Consider the following 12180-nt stretch of genomic DNA (forward strand, 5'->3'; position numbering starts at 1 on the left):
ATTATTTATTAAAAAAGGTGTTTTACTTGCACTATCTGTTTTGTTCTGTTTTATTTACACCTTGTTTTATACTCGGAGTGCCACTTTACCTGGATTTCCTCCATAGCCGCATACAAAGTTTTAAAACCAGCAGAAGCGTCCTGCATCTTCCTGGGTGCGCTGGGACCACTTATAAACAAGAACTGACAAAATGGCCACGCTTGATCTAGCTTGAATAGGTAACCTTTCAGTGTGGCGGCCCAGAATAACCCACTTTCCTGCAGTTACCTCCCCGCGAACGCTCCATCAGCCGTCAGAAATCACTTAATGGATTGGAAACTTGCTGAGATGGAGCGCAGACAGGGGGTTCGGGTGACCTTTGTATCTAAACCGTCAGTACGAGCAGCGTCTGTGCGTCCAGCCGGGACCTGCGTGCTCCTAGACTGGTAGAGCATGAGTGGCGAAATTGGGAAATAGCGAAAAGGTTCAGAATGTCTGCCCCAAAATTCAACATTTCTGAGATGTTATTAGAGGTTTCTGGGGATTATTCACTTCTGTTGGATGCAGCAAAACCGATTGAGGAGAAAAACAGAAAGCTTTGCAGATGACTGCAGGATGCTTTGAAAACAATTACAAGCAAAACAAAGTGAAGTACTAATGTCATGTACAAGATGCAGCCATTGTTTAAAGTGGACCCGTCATCAGATAATATTTATTATATTAAGTCAATGTACGCTAAGTAATGTCACATTGTTGACACTTCCAGGTATTTATTACCTCTCACAGAGGTCACAGTAATACCCCTGATAACAGTAGTGGGACAAGGTAAAAAACAGTGCCCAGGACGAAGATGTCAAATTGCCAGCACAGGAGTCAGGGGACGCTGTAACGGAACATCCCACACACTTCGCTTGAGTGCTTCTGTCAAATACCGCTTCCTCCAGTCTCAACATAAATATCAGATATTATAGCCACATATTGCAACCAAGAACTAGGCAGGACTTGTTTGGCTGCAAAGCTGGAACTCTTTATTGGAAACTCAGACACATACTTTTATATCCCACAGGAGGACACCCCCCCTCCCCCTTGATCATATTACCCTACAACCTATACACATATAATTACAACAACCGACATATACTTTACATATACTTTACATATACTTTACTTAACATTACGTTAATTAGCCACCTGGATGACTCAGAGATATCATTTAAGGTCAGACTTGCCGGCTTCTAGCTCAGAAAGTACAAAACACATTATTACAAGTATAAATACATCCCTCAATAGTTTGCCAGCAGACAGACAATAGGTGCGTTAAATAGCACAATTAACAACGGGTGAAAGACCCTTAGGAGGCACACTAGACCTACCCACAATAAAACACATTATAGCAGGCAACCCCAGACAGGTGGCTTGCTGATGACATCAACATCTGCTATGAGTCCCACAGTGTGGAGCAGTCACTGCTGAAAATGTGGCATCTAGGCCCTTATCATGGATCCCAGGCCTAGAGTTCCAGAGCATGTGTGTCTTGGGGCGACATGGACTTCAATCCAAAAGTAACAAGACCACTCCACAGATCCCCCAGGTATACACCTTCCAAAGAGTAGTGTTCCCTTAAATAACAGGGCCCATAATCAGTGGGTAAGAGGCTTGCTCCCAGTCCCCTCCAAAAGCCATTGTCCCGCTGTAGCTGTACGTCGGCCGCTTTAAGAGCTCCAGGGGGCAGGCGCTCGCGGAGCTGGAGCCGATGCGCATGGCAGGCGGCCGCGATGTCTGCCGGCGACCCACAATCATTCCAGAGAGAGACAGAACGGGGATCGGTCAATGTAAACAGACAGACCCCCATTCTGTCAGGGAAGTGGAGAGAGAACTGCTGTTCCTAGTGATCAGGAACAGCGATCTCTCTCTACTTCCTGCGCCCACAGTTAGAAACACCTCCCAGGGAACACCTAACCCCTTGATCGCCCCCTAGTGTGAACCCCTTCCCTGCCCATGACATTTATACAGTAATCATGACTATTTTCAGCTCCTTAGCTTAGATCGCTGTATAAATGTCAAATGGTCCCAAAAAAAGTGTCAAAAGTGTCTGATCTGTCCACCGCAATGTCGCAGTCCCGCTAAAAATCGCTGATCACTGTCATTACTAGTAAAAAAGTGAAATGAATAATAAAAATGCCATAAATATATCCCCTATTTTGTAGACACTAACTTTTGCGCAAACCAATCAATATACGCTTATTGCGATTTTTTTTTTACCAAAAAATATGTAGAAGAAGACATATTGGCCTAAACTGATGAAGAAATTAGTTTTTTTCTATTTTTTTGGTGATATTTATCATAGCAAAAAGTAAAAAATTATTTTTTTTCCCAAAATTGTCTGTCTTTTTTTGTTTATAGTGTAAACAGAAAAAAAATGCAGAGGTGATCAAATACCACCAAAAGAAAGCTCTATTTGTGGGAAAAAAGGACGCTGATTTTGTTTGGGTACAATGACACAAGACAGCGCAACTGTCAGTTAAAGCGTCGCAGTGCCGTATCGCAAAATTTGGCCTGGTCATTAAGGTGGCAAATCCTTCCGGTCCTTAAGTGGTTAAATACCAGGGCCCATAGTCAATGCGTAAGAGGCTTGCTCCCAGTCCCCTCCAAAAGCCCCGGATGCAATAATGACCCCCAGCACAGGTGTCAGTGGACACAACCCCCAGCACAGGTGTCAGTGGACACATTAATAACCCCCCGCATTGGTGTCAGTGGGATTAGTGTTTACAATAATAACCCCCAGAACAAGTGTCAGTGGAGGCATTAAAAACCCCCAGCACAGGTGTCACTGCATACAATAATTCCCAACATTGGCGTCAGTGTACGCAATAATAACCCCAAGCACAGTTGTCAGTGGACACATTAATAACCCCCCAGCATTGGTGTCAGTGGGATTAGTGTTCACAATAATAACCCACAGAACAAGTGTCAGTGGATGCATTAAAAACCCCAAGCACAGGAGTCACTGCATACAATAACTCCCAGCATTGGTGTCAGTGGACGCCTTAACAACCCCCAGCACAGGTGTCGGTGAGCGCATTATTCCCAGCATTCATGTCAATGTGTGCAATAACAACTCCCAGCACAGGTGTTAGTATTGTCAACCACCTCCACCACATTGGTGGTCAGTGTTATTATTATACAGTATTTATATAGCGCCAACAGTTTACGCAGGCATTCAATTTTAACCCCTCCCATGACCACCAATGTAGGGGGAGGTGGTTAAATTTCAATGACATGACCACAAATGCAGAAGAAGGGTGGTGGGTTGAAATTTCACTGACATGAGCACCAATGCAAAGTGGGGGATTGGGGGGGACCAAGGACCAATGCAAGGTCGGTGCGCGGGGGGGGGGGGGGGTTAACATTCTCTGCCTAAAGGACAAATGCAAGGTGGGGGGGGGGGCGATGGGGAGTTAACATTCACTGCCCCATCCCCCACCTGCATAGGTGGTCATGGCAATGTAACCCTTTCCTTAATTCCAGCATGCTTCAGTCCCATTCACCTACTTCCTGTGCTCTGACATTGGACAGGGAGCAGGAGTGATACTAATCAATGATTTCAAACGCCGCCAGCTGAGCTTACCTCAGCAGACACTCGCTCCTGCTCAGGTCACATCTCCCTCTTCCAGGTGGGTGGGCGGGATCACCGAGGCTGGCCGCATCCCACACCAAGCAGCAATAGTCGGCAAACAGGCAGTGACACCTTGGGGTTGATCAGTCCTGTACGAAAGTGCCTGAACCTGCTGGAGGAGGTTGGAAGAGTAGATTGCAGAGCTGCAGCTGGCAGCCCTGCACTGCGCTCTGTTCTGAAGGACAGGTGTGACGGTAGTGCCCCTCCTGTCATTCAGGTAGCTGGAGAGTGGATCGCTCATCGGCTTTCAGTGACCCCTCTCCACATAGCACCTCTGCACCCTGGGCACGTTCCCCTTCTGCCCACCCCTTGTCCCGGCCCTACTTGATAATGCCCGTGTAGCTAGGAGCTTGGCTAAACATGGAGAGTGAGAGAAACACAGGCTGGAGCTGCTCTCTATAGCTGCTGCCCTGCGGGGCCGAACTGATTACCAGCTACAGCATTTCAGCAATAGGGGGGAACTGCTGAGCATGAAAAGTTCAATAGACAGTCAGGCAGCATTGCACTGTGGGAACTGTAGTCCAGGGAAGAGAGACTCTACTGTAATTAAGAGCTTTTGAACTGCATTTACCAGAGGACATTGCTGGGGGAGGGAATAGATCTGCATTTTCTCAGGCTGTACAAGACACAGTTTTCTATTACCCTGAGGGAAATCAGAGAGTGTACATCGCTGTCCACTCTGGACCATCACTTCTGCATATCAGCAGCATGAGTGGGATTTGGAGTGCTGGGTTTAAGAGTGATGACAACCAGAGTCACCTGAGTGCAGAGCAGAGAGTGGACCAATCGCAGTGTGTGACCAGATGGTGAGCTGCAATATTGCCAGGACTGGTGAGCTTTGTTGTGGGGATTCACTATCTGCTGCTGAGCCCTTTAGAAACTTACTAAACAGCCATCTAGTAGCCTTATTGCTGCCTGCAAGTTTGACTGGGACTATTCTTTGTGCACCAACAGTACAAGTGGGCCTCATGCTTGCTGGCTCAGAAGTTAGGACTAAAGACTGTCCCTTTACAGCTGCTACACAGAGACCTTCACCTATTACTTATACTAAGAGGTACCTCTCAGGGGTCACTGCATAAAATCCTAGCCGTTCTACTAAAGTGCACTCTAGACTAGTTTTAGTATTGTTCACATTGGAGTTAATGCTTATATGTATTGCTGATCCAACACTTAAAGTGGTTGTTAAGCCACTTGTCATGTCCCTACAATCCACTCTGTTAGGTAACAATATGTGCCCCACTGTATATCCTTTAAAAAGCTACAGCGGGTGGGGCCAAGAACTTCTGCTGACGTCAGCCGAAAGGAGGGAAGGAGAGAGGTGAGGGGTCACGTGAGCACTGGGGGGCTCTCTGAAATAAGGTAGAAATTGTCTTTTTTAAATAAAGGATATACAGTGGGGCACATATTGTTACCTAACAGAGTGTATTGTAGGGACATGACATTTTGATAGCAGCAGGAGGGAAGGATCGGGGAGCAGATCAGATCAGAGCTGACAGGCATGGGGGGGGGGGGGGAGAGGACAGAGGAGAGCTGCAGACGGAGGCATGTAAACTGACCACGGTGTCAGGGCTCAGCAGCCATGATAAACCATGGTCAGTTTACGGGGGGGGGGGGGGGGCACAGCCAGGTATGAGGTGACTAAAAGAGCCAAACTACACAGCACAAGCACTGTGCTGTAGAAAATGCTTTAACCACTTCAGCCCCGGAAGGATTTACCCCCTTCCTGACCAGAGCACTTTTTACAATTCGGCACTGCATCGCTTTAACTGCTAATTGCGCGGTCATGCAATGCTGTACCCAAACAAAATTTGCGTCCTTTTCTTCCCACAAATAGAGCTTTCTTTTGATGGTATTTGATCACCTCTGCCGTTTTTATTTTTTGCGCTATAAATGGAAAAAGACCAAAAATTTTGAAAAAAAATTATATTTTCTACTTTTTGTTATAAAAAAAATCCAATAAACTCAATTTTAGTCATACATTTAGGCCAAAATGTATTCGGCCACATGTCTTTGGTAAAAAAAATGTCAATAAGCGTATATTTATTGGTTTGCGCAAAAGTTATAGCGTCTACAAACTAGGGTACATTTTCTGGAATTTGCACAGCTTTTAGTTTATGACTGCCTATGTCATTTCTTGAGGTGCTAAAATGGCGGGGCAGTACAAAACCCCCCCAAATGACCCCATTTTGGAAAGTAGACACCCCAAGGAAATTGCTGAGAGGCATGTTGAGCCCATTGAATATTTATTTTTTTTGTCCCAAGTGATTGAATAATGACAAAAAAAAAAAAAAATAATTTACAAAAAGTTGTCACTAAATGATATATTGCTCACACAGGCCATGGGCATATGTGGAATTGCACCCCAAAATACATTCAGCTGCTTCTCCTGAGTATGGGGATACCACGTGTGGGACTTTTTGGGAGCCTAGCCGCGTACGGGGCCCCAAAAACCAAGCACCGCCTTCAGGATTTCTAAGGGCATACATTTTTGATTTCACTCCTCGCTGCCTATCACAGTTTTGAAGGCCATAAAATGCCATGATGGCACAAACCCCCCCCAAATGACCCCATTTTGGAAAGTAGACACCCCAAGCTATTTGCTGAGAGGCATGGTGAGTATTTTGCAGCTCTCATTTGTTTTTGAAAATGAAGAAAGACCAGAAAAAAATTTTTTTTTTTCTTTTTTTCAATTTTCAAAACTTTGTGACAAAAAGTGAGGTCTGCAAAATACTCACTATACCTCTCAGCAAATAGCTTGGGGTGTCTACTTTCCAAAATGGGGTCATTTGGGGGGGTTTTGTGCCACCTGGGCTTTCCATGGCCTCCGAAACTGTGATAGGCAGTGAAGAGTGAATTCAAAAATTTACGCCCTTAGAAAGCCTGAAGGCGGTGCTTGGATTTCGGGGTCCCGTGCACGGCTAGGCTCCCAAAAAGTCCCACACATGTGGTATCCCCGTACTCAGGAGAAGCAACAGAATGTATTTTGGGGTGTAATTTTACATATTCCCATGGCATGTTTGAGCAATATATCATTTAGTGACAACTTTGTGCAAAAAAAAAAAAAAAAATATGTGTCTCTTTCCTGCAACTTGTGTCACAATATAAAATATTCCATGGACTCGACATGCCTCTCAGCAAATAGCTTGGGGTGTCTACTTTCCAAAATGGGGTCATTTGGGGGGGGGTTTGAACTGTCTTGGCATTTTATGCACAACATTTAGAAGCTTATGTCACACATCACCCACTCTTCTAACCACTTGAATACAAAGCCCTTTCTGACACCTTTTGATTACATGAAAAAATAATTTTTTTTTGCAAGAAAATTACTTTGAACCCCCAAACATTATATATTTTTTAAAGCAAATGCCCTACAGATTAAAATGGTGGGTGTTTCATTTTTTTTTTTCACACAGTATTTGCGCAGCGATTTTTCAAACGCATTTTTTGTGGAAAAAACACACTTTTTTAAATTTTAATGCACTAAAACACACTATATTGCCCAAATGTTTGATGAAATAAAAAAGATGATCTTAGGCCGAGTACATGGATACTAAACATGACATGCTTTAAAATTGCGCACAAACGTGCAGTGGCAACAAAATTAATACATTTTTAAAAGCCTTTAAAAGCCTTTACAGGTTACCACTTTAGATTTACAGAGGAGGTCTACTGCTAAAATTACTGCCCTCGATCTGACGTTCGCGGTGACACCTCACATGCATGGTGCAATTGCTGTTTACATTTGACACCAGACCGACGCTTGCGTTCGCCTTAGCGCGAGAGCAGGGGGGACAGGGGTGCTTTTTTTTTTTCTTTATTATTTTTTTTCTTTTTTATCTTATTTTTAAACTGTTCCTTTCATTTTTTTTTTTAATCATTTTTATTGTTATCTCAGGGAATGTAAATATCCCCATGATAGCAATAGGTAGTGACAGGTACTCTTTTTTGAAAAAATTGGGGTCTATTAGACCCTAGATCTCTCCTCTGCCCTCAAAGCATCTGACCACACCAAGATCGGTGTGAAAAAATGCTTCCCCAATTTCCCAATGGCGCTGTTTACATCCGGCGAAATCTAAGTCATAAAATGCTCGTAGCTTCCGGTTTCTTAGGCCATAGAGATGTTTGGAGCCACTCTGGTCTCTGATCAGCTCTATGGTCAGCTGGCTGAATCACTGGCTGCATTCTCAGGTTCCCTGTTGAGACAGGAGAGCCAGAGAAAAACATGGAAGACGGTGGGGGGGCATTCCCTCCCACTGCTTGTAAAAGCAGTCTAGAGGCTAATTAGCCGCTAGGATTGCTTTTACATGAAAGCCGACCGCTGGCTGAAAATAATGATACCAAGATGATACCTAAACCTGCAGGCATCATTCTGGTATAACCACTCAAAGTCGTGAATGGCGTACCTGAAGACAAAAAAATGGTTAACAATAAAGCACAGTGAACAGTAAAGTATAAAAAATTGCATACCTGAAAAGCAAACATGATAAAACATAATAACAATAAAACATTGCAGAATAGAATACAGTAAAAAAGAGCAGAACCATAGAGAGAGAGAATAGAGAGAGAGAGAACAATAAAACGACAACTATTTATTTTTTTTTATTTTTGTTTGTGGTTTGTTTGTTTTTTTTTTTACACTTTTTTTTTGTAACTGTAACTTTTATAACTGTAACCGGTTCCAGGTTCGGGTCTCTCAAAATGCGATGGCATCTTGGGAGACCCTGTGAAAGTGTGCCTAGTCTGTGCAATGCTGTACCCTACGCTAATACTCAACTAGTGAATGGTAGCGTTCAAAACATTCACCAATGCAAAGACCAGGATTGTCAGGACAGGAGGGACAATAATAGAGGGTGTCACGCCTATATCCGCGCTTGCTGCAGACACAACATCTTTTTTGGGGGGGTTCGTTGGGTAGGGGTACTCGGGAGGACATAAAGAAAATGCCTCTCATGCAGCCGACTGCATTTGGTTGGGGATGTGAATGGGGAAAGTACGGGTGCTGCAGAAGTGGTGGGTTCCCAATTAGGATTGGCGAATGCAGCAGGAAGGGCACTCTGGGCACGACGGGCCTGTGTTCGTCTTCTTGGTGGCAGCGGGACACTACTTGTGCTTGCCACCTCACCAGCTTGAACTGCACTTATGGGACTCGCCATGTCACCAAGTGTTACTGCAGTGCTGGTTTGACTACGACCGGGGTGTACTAGGCCGCTGGCGCTTGCCAGTTCACCAAAACGCTACCAAAAAAACTGTTAGCGATCGCAGGGATCAGGCCTGACTCTGCGAACGCTGCAGTTATGCGTTTAGTGTTTTGTAAGTGACAGTGATCGATCGATACTGCACTTGGGTGGGCTGGGCTTGGCCGGGCGGAGGGGCAAAACGCAGGTGCTAGCAGGTATCTGGGCTGATCCCGCTAACACTGCGTTTTTGGGAATCCTAAACTGCTGGGGATGCTAGTATAGATCTGATCGGATCAGATATTGATCCGTTCAGATACTATACCACTAAGGGAGGTGTACGGTGCGTGCGTGGGTGTTAGCGCTACTGGCGCTAACCTGACGCTGCCTGGGGCTGGTGCTTGCCAGTTCACCAAAATGCTACCAAAAAAACTGTTAGCGATCGCAGGGATCAGGCCTGACTCTGCGAACGCTGCAGTTATGCGTTTAGTGTTTTGTAAGTGACAGTGATCGATCGATACTGCACTTGGGTGGGCCGAGCCGGGCGGAGGGGCAAAATGCAGGTGGTAGCAGGTATCTGGGCTGATCCCGCTAACACTGCGTTTTTGAGGACCCTAAACTGCTGGGGACGATAGTATAGATCTGATCGGATCAGATATTGATCCGTTCAGATACTATACCACTAAGGGAGGCGTATGCTGCGTGCGTGGGTGTTAGCAGTACTGGCGCTAATCTGACCCTGCCTGGGGCGACGCATATCACCGCCGGGTGATCGGGGGGCTAAACCTTTATTCGGTAATAAACGGCGGGTGCCCTGACACTATAAAAAATAAACAAACTAACCAGCGTCACCCGTAACGGTTATACAGTGATCAGTGGTGAAAGGGTTAACTAGGGGGCAATCAAGGGGTTAAAACATTTATTCGGTAGTATATGGGGGTCCCTGTCGCTATAAAACGCTGACGGCGAACCTAAATATTTACCTCCCTAACTAGCATCACCAGTGACACTAATACAGCGATCAGAAAAATGATCGCTTAGTGACACTGGTGACAGGGGGTGATCAAGGGGTTAAAACTTTATTAGGGGGGGTTACCACTTCTAACTGTCACAAACTGACACCAATCAGTAATCAGGAAAAAAAAAAAACAGCTTGGTGTCAGTTTGTGACAGGAGGGGGGGTGATTGGGGGGGGGGATCGGGGGTGTTTAGTGTGCCTGGCATGTTCTACTGTGTTGTGTAGTGTTTTACACCTACTCGGATGTCTTCTCTCCTCGGCGCTGGAACGGAAACTGCCGAGCCGAGGAGAGATGACATCACATCCTCTGCCTGTGTGTACTATACACAGGCAGGGGATGTTTCTCATTGGCTGGGAGCGATCGCGAGGGGGGGGCCACGATCGGATGGCCTCCCCCTCATCTCTGATCGCTGCCAGACAAATGCCGACCGCTGCTGGCACCGGGGGGGGGGGGGGGTCCGATCGGACCCCCCGCCCACGGGAAGGCATCACGTATCAGGTACGTGATTTTGCCTGCCTGTGCCGCTCTGTTGACGTATATAGACGTGAGGCGGTCGGCAAGTGGTTAAAGGAATAGGATCCTCTTTTTTTTTCTTTTAAGGGTTACAAACATTTTAATCCCAGTTTAGTGATACAGAACTTAATAACCTACCTTGGCATAGTGATTATACTGTCTAGCAGACTGTGTCTAAACCTACTTCTGTGTGTTCATTAATGCTCAAACCATTATTTATTTTAACTCATACCAATACATTGAGTTAATTTATCACTAAGCAGTCTTGTGTCTAGTTCCAGGTGCTAATTCACAGCCAAGTTAAAAGGATAAGTTCATCTTTAACAAAAACAAAAATAAATAAATGCAGCTTTTTTTTGCAGGTAAATTTTTTTTCTGAAGGAGCCTGCAGAGCATTGTACTCACAATTAGCAGATGACAGGTGTAATGTCCAGCTCCTGCACAACTGGCTGCTTGTATCTTGTATGGGCAGGCAGTTACCTGAGAGTAGGAAGATCAAGGGACAAGAGCGCTCACAACCGCCCTAGCAGCTCATTGAAAACTACAAGCCATAAGCCATAATTGCAAACAGTACTTGTAGACATTCATTCATAGGAAACTGTGAATGAATGATGCAGCCGTGTGGGCAGAGCCCCACGCGGTCGAACTGTTTTCAAATAGGACAGTGGATGTGGGGACAAGATCCCTAGCACGCTATCACAAAGGGGGGGGGGGGAGGCTGCAGATAATGGAACAGGTTACACTTTAAACATGGGTGTTCCAAGGGTGAATTTATTTTTTTACACCTGTAGTGATGAGCTGTGTACCTGTTTGGAGCTGCTAAAGATTCAACAAGGACTTTTTAAACTCTGGGGTGAAGACCCGGCTACAAACTGTATGTGCCTTTTCTTTGATTTTCTTTGTGCTGAAGAAAAGCGGACTTTATTTTATATTTTTGTGCTGTGTGCTGAATGAAGCTTTATTTTGATTTGCTTACAAATAAAGGTATTGTTGTTTAAAGTTTAAACGGTTTATGCACTTGGTTCCGTGGAGCTATTATCCCCAAACTTTACAACTGGTGTCTTGGATGCTGGCAAAAGTGCATTTGCAGCTGCAAAAACTGTTTAAAACTAAAAACTGACATGTAAAGAGACAGTGTACAAATGGCATGTCTTGGGTGAAGTCAGCTCACACACTGCAAGCAGCAGGTAAAGACATGGAGGAGGTCATCAGGGCTTTGGCACAAGCCACCGTGACCCAGTAGCAAGCTTCAGCAGATGCAAACCGTCGCCATGAGGAAGCAATGGCTCAGCAGCAGCAGCGGGCCCTGGCACAGGCTGTAGCTGCACAGCAGGAAAGCACACGGTTGCTAGCCGTCTTGAGTCCACTCAAGCACAGGTGTCTGGCTCAGGGACGAGAACAAGCGGTCATCGCCGCTGGCAACCAAGTGTCCGTGAGGGCCAGCCATTTCTTACAAAAACTGACACCCAGCGATGATGTAGAGGCCTGTCTCACTACCTTTGAGAGGATAGCAGAGAGAGAGGGATGGCCCCGTGACCAATGGGCCGGTGTTCTGCCGAGAAAGTTCCGCTCGGCGGATTAGTTCCCCCCTCTACTGCGCATGCGCAGTAGAAGGCGGCGGAAATAGCCGAAGCGGAACAGCTGAAAATCAGCTGTACACGGCGCCTGTAAGAGGGCCCCTCGCGGGCTCGCTTCGCTCGCCACGCTTCGGGCACGGCCTCGCTGCGCTCGGCACTTTTAGATTCCCCCTCTAGGTCCACTTGGATAGAGGGGAAGGAACCTGGACCCAGAGCGCAGGCGCCGTGTACAGCTGATTGAA

This window comes from Aquarana catesbeiana, linkage group LG10 (assembly GCF_042186555.1).
Source record: "Aquarana catesbeiana isolate 2022-GZ linkage group LG10, ASM4218655v1, whole genome shotgun sequence".
Taxonomy (NCBI): domain Eukaryota; kingdom Metazoa; phylum Chordata; class Amphibia; order Anura; family Ranidae; genus Aquarana; species Aquarana catesbeiana.